Source organism: Cavia porcellus, unplaced genomic scaffold, assembly GCF_034190915.1.
Source record: "Cavia porcellus strain 051 isolate PalLab524CR breed Dunkin Hartley unplaced genomic scaffold, mCavPor4.1 scaffold_32, whole genome shotgun sequence".
Taxonomy (NCBI): Eukaryota; Metazoa; Chordata; class Mammalia; order Rodentia; family Caviidae; genus Cavia; species Cavia porcellus.
The window spans coordinates 19,275,009-19,282,261 of NW_026947515.1; the positions used below are offsets into that span (position 1 = coordinate 19,275,009).

Consider the following 7,253-nt stretch of genomic DNA (forward strand, 5'->3'; position numbering starts at 1 on the left):
ATTCCTGGCATTAAATTTCAGGAAGGAAGAGGACAGAAGCAGTACAATAGACGATAAGTCACTCCGCTTGCCTGTGGCAAGAGCTCTGTGAGTACATTAAACATGGGTGTACACGATCTCGGTGGATCCACTTCCACCCAAACAAAGCCCATTTCCAGGGGAGCTAGGCAGCTGCTCACTTTTCCTATGTTGATCCCTGCTCAATGTGACAATTTATCTGTTGCAACTGATTCAATCACCCAGATTGGATGATTCATCTACACATTCATCCAATCACAAGAGGGCACCATCTCCTCTGTTAATAAGATACTATTGATATCATCTACTGAGTAGTTACCAGGTGTCTGCCCTGGTTAGTCCTGCACTGCCTTGTTTAAACCACAGGGCAACCTGTGAGATAGGTGCTATCATACCCCCAAGTCACAGAAGACAAAAAACTCTCCAAGAGGCCAAATGACAAGTTAGGTCCTGTTGTGCATAGGAGCTCAGGGCTTGTACCCAGGAGATTGGATCTGAGTCCACACCCTTAATCATTAGGTCAAATCACCTCCACATGTACCTGTATCAAGGCCCTGCCCTCAAGATGCTAACAAACCTTCCCTGAATTACTGAAGAGAAAAATAAATTTCTTGATGACTACATGGTTTGGTATTGGAATTTCTACAGTGTCCAAATTGGGCTCAGTACTGAGCCTACTGAAATATCAGCAAAGTGAAAAAATTAAGATAATCCACTTGGAGGACATTTGAATTTGCATTTTACTGGAGCCTGTTCTAACCACTTACACAATGTTTCCTAATCAAAACCCCCCAAACGCTCTAAACCTGTCCCTAGCGTCTCACATTGCCTCCTCATTCTGAGAGGAGCCATCTGGGCAGGAAAGGAAGCTGGCAGGGGTACGGGAGCTTGGTGCTGGACAGGAAGGGAATTCTTGGACAGCCACCTCTTGGCAAGGCAAGAGGGGTGAGACAGGTGTGATGGTCTAAGTCCCACTGTATGTCTCGGGTGGGCTGGAGAAAAGGCTGCAGACTCAGGCTGACACCTCCACCAGCGAGAGAGGTGGTAAGGTCCTCAGTCAGGGGAGTCTCAGACAGCCCCACAACCTGGGGTCCAAGCAGCAAGCAAGGCCTACAGGACCCACTTCACCCTAAGAGCCTGGGCATCCTTACATGAGGGAAACTCCTGTGCCCACCCAACTCCTTACACCCAGGCTCAGAGCTGGCCCAATTAATGGGGACCGAGGCCCAACTTCTCTAGGTACAGAATTTAAGATCAACAGGTGACATCCCTAAAGCCTCAGTGACTTGAACCTGCTAATAGCTAACTCTGTCCTGCTTGATTCTCCCCATCTGGATTTCTAAGCTTTCTCTTAGCCAATGGAACCTGCTGTCCCTTCATGTGTCCAGAAACTCTGGAACTAGAGAAAGAGGCTAAAGGTCCCAGGGAGAGAAATTTTCTGATTCTCTGATTTATAAACAAGATGCAGTGAAATCTCTTGCTCTCCATCAAATCAGAAACTGAGATTTCTCCACATCTCTCTAACTCTGCTGCTGGCTGTGCTCCAATTTCTGCCTCTAGCAAAGTCCCCAAGTGGTTTTGGAATTAGCATGTCCCACTTGGTCAATGTTATAGATTGTGTCTGGTTCCCAGGCAGGCTAGCCCACAAAGGCCTATTAAACTCATGTGCAGCCGGGAGAGAAAGAAACCAGCTCTACCATGCCCTGGCTGCATGACCTTAACAAGACATGAAGCCTCACTGGGCCTCAGTTTCTCTATTTGTAACAGAGAAAATAACACGGTGGTGTTGGTGGGGTTGTGACGATTAAATGAGATGACCTCTAGCAGCACTCAGCACCTCCTACAACACATCCAGGAGATGTAACTGAAATAACACAGTGCCACAGCAGTGTGGTTCCAATAGGGCTTCTCCACCCAGGCAGTAGTGATGTGTGGGACCAGTTCATACTTTGATGTAGGGGACTGTCCTGTGTCTTGTAGGATGTTTAGCAGCATCTGTTGCTTCTATCCATGAGATCCTGGTAGAAGGCTTCCCCAGTTATGAAAATTAAATATCTTTTTAGACATCTCAGCTGCTCTAGCTGAGGACCATTGCTTTACAGAGAAACTGCAGAAAGCCCTGGCTGGAGTAGCTTTTTCTCCCTACTGCAGCCCAAGTCAGATCTACTCTTCCCTCACCTGCTAAGTTGCCCTCAAAGCCAGTTCCAATTCAAAGGGCGGATAAGGAAGATGCTAACTGAATAAATAGAAGACCAGGTCGAGTTGGAAAATTATTGCATGTCCAAATGGAAAAGTAACATACATTTATATACACAGCTAGGGAACTACTTAAATCATATAAACAATGCTGGGGAAAGTGGAATAAAACATAATCTCTTATTATTTTTTGAACATATGAACTGCACAGATGGATGTCAAAAAGGTAGAACGAAAAGTCAGCTTAAATAAAGGATGCCACAGCCCTATCACGTCTGCAGGCTGATTTTGACCTCCAAGGGCACACAGGTCAAGGGTGCTCTCAGTACAAGGGTTCCTTTTTTGTTTGTTTGTTTTTGGTACTGAGGATCAAACTCACTACTTCACGTTTGCAAGGCAGATGCTATGCCACTGAGCGAGATCCCCAGCCTCAAGGGCCCTTTTTATAGATGGAATAAATCTGTCCATTCTTCAATCAAATTGATTCTAAGTTTTCTTGTTACAATTAGTGGACATTATCTATTTCCTTTGTTCCAGTCTGGGAAGCAGTGCCTGATACTAGAAGCCACTTAAAAGCCATACCCTTCCACAATGGACACGTGCAGACAAGGTGGTGGAGGGCAGGGACATACAGTCATAGACTATCACTAGTCCAAAAACACAGCAAAGCCAACAAACCCCTCCCTCAAACTGTCCAAAGATGAATCCAAGAAGCAAGCCAGGTATTCCTTCAAAGAACATCTTCTAGAGAGGCAAATGTTGGTCAAGGAATGCTTTAGTTTCTAGTCACTTTGGATGGTCCAGAGTTGGGGGAGAGAGGTGGCACATTTAGTAATTTGTCCATCTGTCTCTGTATCAGTCCATTTATTCATTTAGAGGGTCTTAAGATGGTGGAGAAGCAATTTTTATGTGGTAAACATTAGTACCATCATTAAACACAAAATGACATCTCAGAATTAACCATGAAAGTAGGTATGACAGGAAAGGCATTTCCCTTGATTGGCGAATGGATCAACTGAGGGGGGAGGGCAGTGATCACAGAATTCAAAGCTGTGCTGCTGAGCCTGAAACCTGAACATACAGTGTTCTGCAGTGGCCGCACCACAGGCAGTTACTGTCCTAGACCTCATCCATCATCCATCCCAACAGAAACCTGTCTAAACCTAGGACTTGGGATTCCAGGAGCATGGAAGAATCTTAGGATGCAAAAGAGCTTCTTACCTGCTGGAAGTGGTGTGGGGTGGGGGTATAAGGCGTGAGGAGGGATTGATGGCCCTGTGATGGATGCCTGGACACTTCTAGACTTGTTGGGCTCAGTTGTGGGGGTGCAAATGCTTCATCTCTCCAGGTCCTGAGGTGAGGCTGTTTGGTTAAAGTGCACCAAGGCAAATATGAAGTTTCCCAGTCCTTGTAGGAAAGGCCATCCTGCCCTGGAGGTTCCTCCATTAGCAGACCTCTGGCCTTGCCAATTGTAGAGCTCCAACAAACCACCAATGTTTCAAAACGCAGCAATATTCCAGATGTGTGGCTTGGCACACATTTTCCTTGGGAAAAATACAACCCCATACCCCTTCCCTTTCCCCCAAAGCACAGGAGGGGATATGTTTCTGAAGGGCTGCAGGCTCCCCTTTCGAGGCTGCTCAAGACCCTTGTTCAGCCTAGAATGGGAATCTTGCACCCACCTGTTTTGGGTGCTGGGAGAATCGGGTGAGGGCTGGGAATGTTTGGATGATCCTCAAGCCACCTGGCAGCCAGCCAGCCCAGTCAGGCACGAAAGGGCAGCCTGGCTAGATAACAGATCTCTTCCCCAAGCCTTGTGGATAATTCCTGTAAATTCAAATTAACATGGGAGGTCCACGTGGACGATTCAGCTTTATCTAAGATTCTCATCCATCTCAAAACTATGCTCCTACACCAAAGTTCTGCACTGTTCACCAATTAACCAGGAAACTGAGCGGAAACTGCCCCAGGCTGGACAGAACTGTGAGGCTGGGACTGGTTCACTGGGAGTTCGCTCCTCCCCCAACACCCCATCCTGTTTAAGGTTAAGGTTTAAAGGGTAGTAGTGAATTGTAACATTTAAGTGAAAATCCTACACTTAAGAAAAATAAAGTAATTAATCAGCATGTTCATAATAGTAAAAAATATTACAGGACACCTATCCCTGTGGCGTCTGGGGTCAATCAGAATGAGGCATAGGTTAGGGACTGGGAGCTCCCTTTAATGTCCTCCAGGAGACCAACCCCATGAGACCCCACACCCAGGATTCTCAGTCTCCATGACATAAGGCAACATGCAAGATCCCACCTCCAGATGAGGTCAGTTCCCACGCTAACCCCTACTCTGCACCCCTCCTAGGCCCTGGGCTCAAGAAGATGGGTGTGGTCGCGTGACTCCTATTTACATTCCCCCACTAGGTGAAGAATCACAGAGTAAAACCTAGGAGAGGGGCTTCTGCCTGCCAGCTCCCCATGTCCGAGAGCAGGTCAGCTTCCCTAGATGGGAAGCCTGGTGGCCCCCAGACGCTCAAGGGTATGAAGGGGCGTGGTCCCACCACAGCCACCTGCACAGCGCGTGCAGAAACCTGGAATACCATTCCCGCGGCCTCGGGTACGATTCCTGGCTTTGCCGGGTCAATTATAGTTGATGTATTCCGTGGGGGCTGTGACTTGGGTCTATCGACCCTAGCAAGCTCTGAGATCTAACAAAAGATCAGAACGAGAGGCGAAAAGGGAGGGGCAAGTTGCGGGGAGGGAGGTCGACAAATAATTATCATAGACTAAGAGCCAAAAAACAGGGCTGGGGACGCAGATCACGTAACCTCTACAACAAAGCACCGAGCTCCCTTAGAAGATCCTGGGTGAACGCCCTCCACGCTCACGTCCACGGCAGCAAAACGTCGATTTCAGCGGTAATCGCCCCTCTCCCCTTTAATGCCAGTCCCTCCCCTGTCCTCGGAAGCCCGGAAAACCGATTTAGCATAGTACGATAAAGACGTGACACGCCGCAAAAATATGGCACCTCGCTTTTGGAGGGGGGAAAAAAAACGGGGGAGGGGTGGAAGTGGGAGGCAGCACAGCCTCCTCGCTCCTTCCTCGCCCACCCAGGTCCACACCCACTGCCGCAGTGAGGGGCGAGCCCTGCGTGCCAGTCCCGCGCCTCCGGCAGGGAGCGCACACGCCGGGCGCTCAGCGCAAAGCGCAGAGAAAGGAACCCGCCCAGAAATGCACCTGCAGCCCCCGCGCACGTCTGTGCAGGGCTGCGGCTGTGCGCGCCCGCGAGCTGGAAGTCGCTGCTGCAGAGTCTACTCTCACCGCAAGGCCAGGTGACCCCTGCCTATTCGAGTTTCCACATGGGGATTAAATCCGCGCACCACATTCGCTCAGGCGCGGCGCTGCACGCGTCTCTGCACCAGGCGCGCGCAGGGGGAAGGGAGCTAAAGTGACAGCGCCTGGACCCCTCCCCATCTCCCCGATTCCTCCCAGCCCCCAAATGTCCCTGGCGGGTTGCTGAAGGAGGAAAAGGGGAGGGGGCGAACCACCACCATCTGAAATCAGGGGCAGTGAAGGCCCCGTGGGAATCGTTTCCGGGAGGTGCAAGGAGAGAGGCAGGCAGAGAATCATCTTTTCTAGAACCCGATCATGTTTTCTTTTGGACTGATGCCAAACAGGAGCACAGAAATCGGATTTCAGCCTGTTTCAGGGGTCTATGGACCCTACACACACACACACACACACACACACACACACACACACGCCCACTGCGGCAAAAGGCTGAGATAGAGGATGCAGAGCAGCCCCCTCCTAGGTCACCGCCATCCGTGCCCCACCCTGAGGGCACAGCCTGCCTCCGGGATTTTCGAGAAGCAGGTCGTGCAGATCCCGAACACACGCAAACACAGATACACGCACCGACACGCGTGCGTTCATCCTTTGCACGCGTCCCTTTCTAAACCGCCCCAGCCCCAGCCCCTAAACGCTGAGGGCACAGGGTGGGTCCCCGTCGTTGCCTCGGACGGACGCCCAACCCTTTAAACCCATTCCTGGGGTGAGGGGCGGCGGCGGGGGGAGGTGCAGACGGGCGGACGGAGACGCAGATTCGGAGCCTCGGCGCTTACCTGACAGTCGACAGAGGGCGAGGACAGAAGAGGACAGTGGAGGAGAAGGTGCCTGTGGCTGCGGCGGCAGAAGGTGGGCGGTGGCAGTGGTGTTGCTGCTAGTGCCGGAGCTGGTGGGTGGCGGTGATTGCGAGCACGCGCGCCAGCGAGAGGACGCGTTCCCGAGGCCGGCGGGCGGCGCAGGCGCGAGCAGTGAAAGCGCGAGCCTCGCCGGAGGAGGGGCGGACAGCGAGGCCTTCCCTGGCGCCTTCCCCTCCGGCCACCAGTGGGCGCACGCGAGCGCCCCACCTCTCGGCACTCCCACGCCTCCTGGCTAGCTCCTCTCGGCGGTTCTCCACCCTGGTCCCGCTCCCGCCACGCCTCGGGCAGAGGCACTGAGCGCCTCGCGCACGCGCGCTTCGGGGCGCACGCGCACTCTCGCCTCCTGCGGCTGGAGCCTTTGTCTCGTCCGAGGGGGTGTCCTGCCTCGGGCCCCGCTGCTTTAGGGTGAGGGCCTTGCTCCTCTGGCAGGTCCGTTTCACGTTTGCCTTTTGCTAACCTTGAGCGATATTCTGGATTGCAGAGTTTCTCAGCGGATTTCCACCGGGCTGACTGCCCAGTCCCTGCACTTAGGTTATCGAGGCCCCCGAGTCTGCTGAAATGGTTTCCTTGGAGCCGCATCTCTTCTGTTCACTCTTTCCATCTTTTTTTGTATTGGCCGAAGTGAATTTTTTCCTTCTTAAAACCAACCAACTTGGTTGTAATATAGTAGTACAGTTTTTTTAAAAAATTGAATTTAGGGGCCTGGGGATTCAGCTCAGCGGCATAAGCGCCTGCCTTGCAAGCAGGCATTCATGAGTTCGATCCCCGGTACCGGTAAAAACGAAAAAGACAAAAAAAAAAAAAAAAAAAAAAAAAAAAAATTGAATTTGTTACATGTCTG

General features: G+C 51.4%; 1 protein-coding gene across 8 annotated transcripts in view; it reads right to left on the bottom strand.

The window, feature by feature from the left end:
* Mapt (microtubule associated protein tau) overlaps window positions 1–6,495 on the bottom strand; it is a 97,087-nt gene extending 90,592 nt beyond the window's left edge. For all 8 annotated transcript variants that reach the window (XM_003465916.5, XM_003465911.5, XM_063242369.1 and 5 more), the window contains exon 1: window positions 6,332–6,495. The gene's annotated coding sequence lies outside the window, so the exon portion shown is untranslated. The remainder of the gene's footprint in view (window positions 1–6,331) is intronic.
* Window positions 6,496–7,253: the final 758 nt, after the last annotated feature.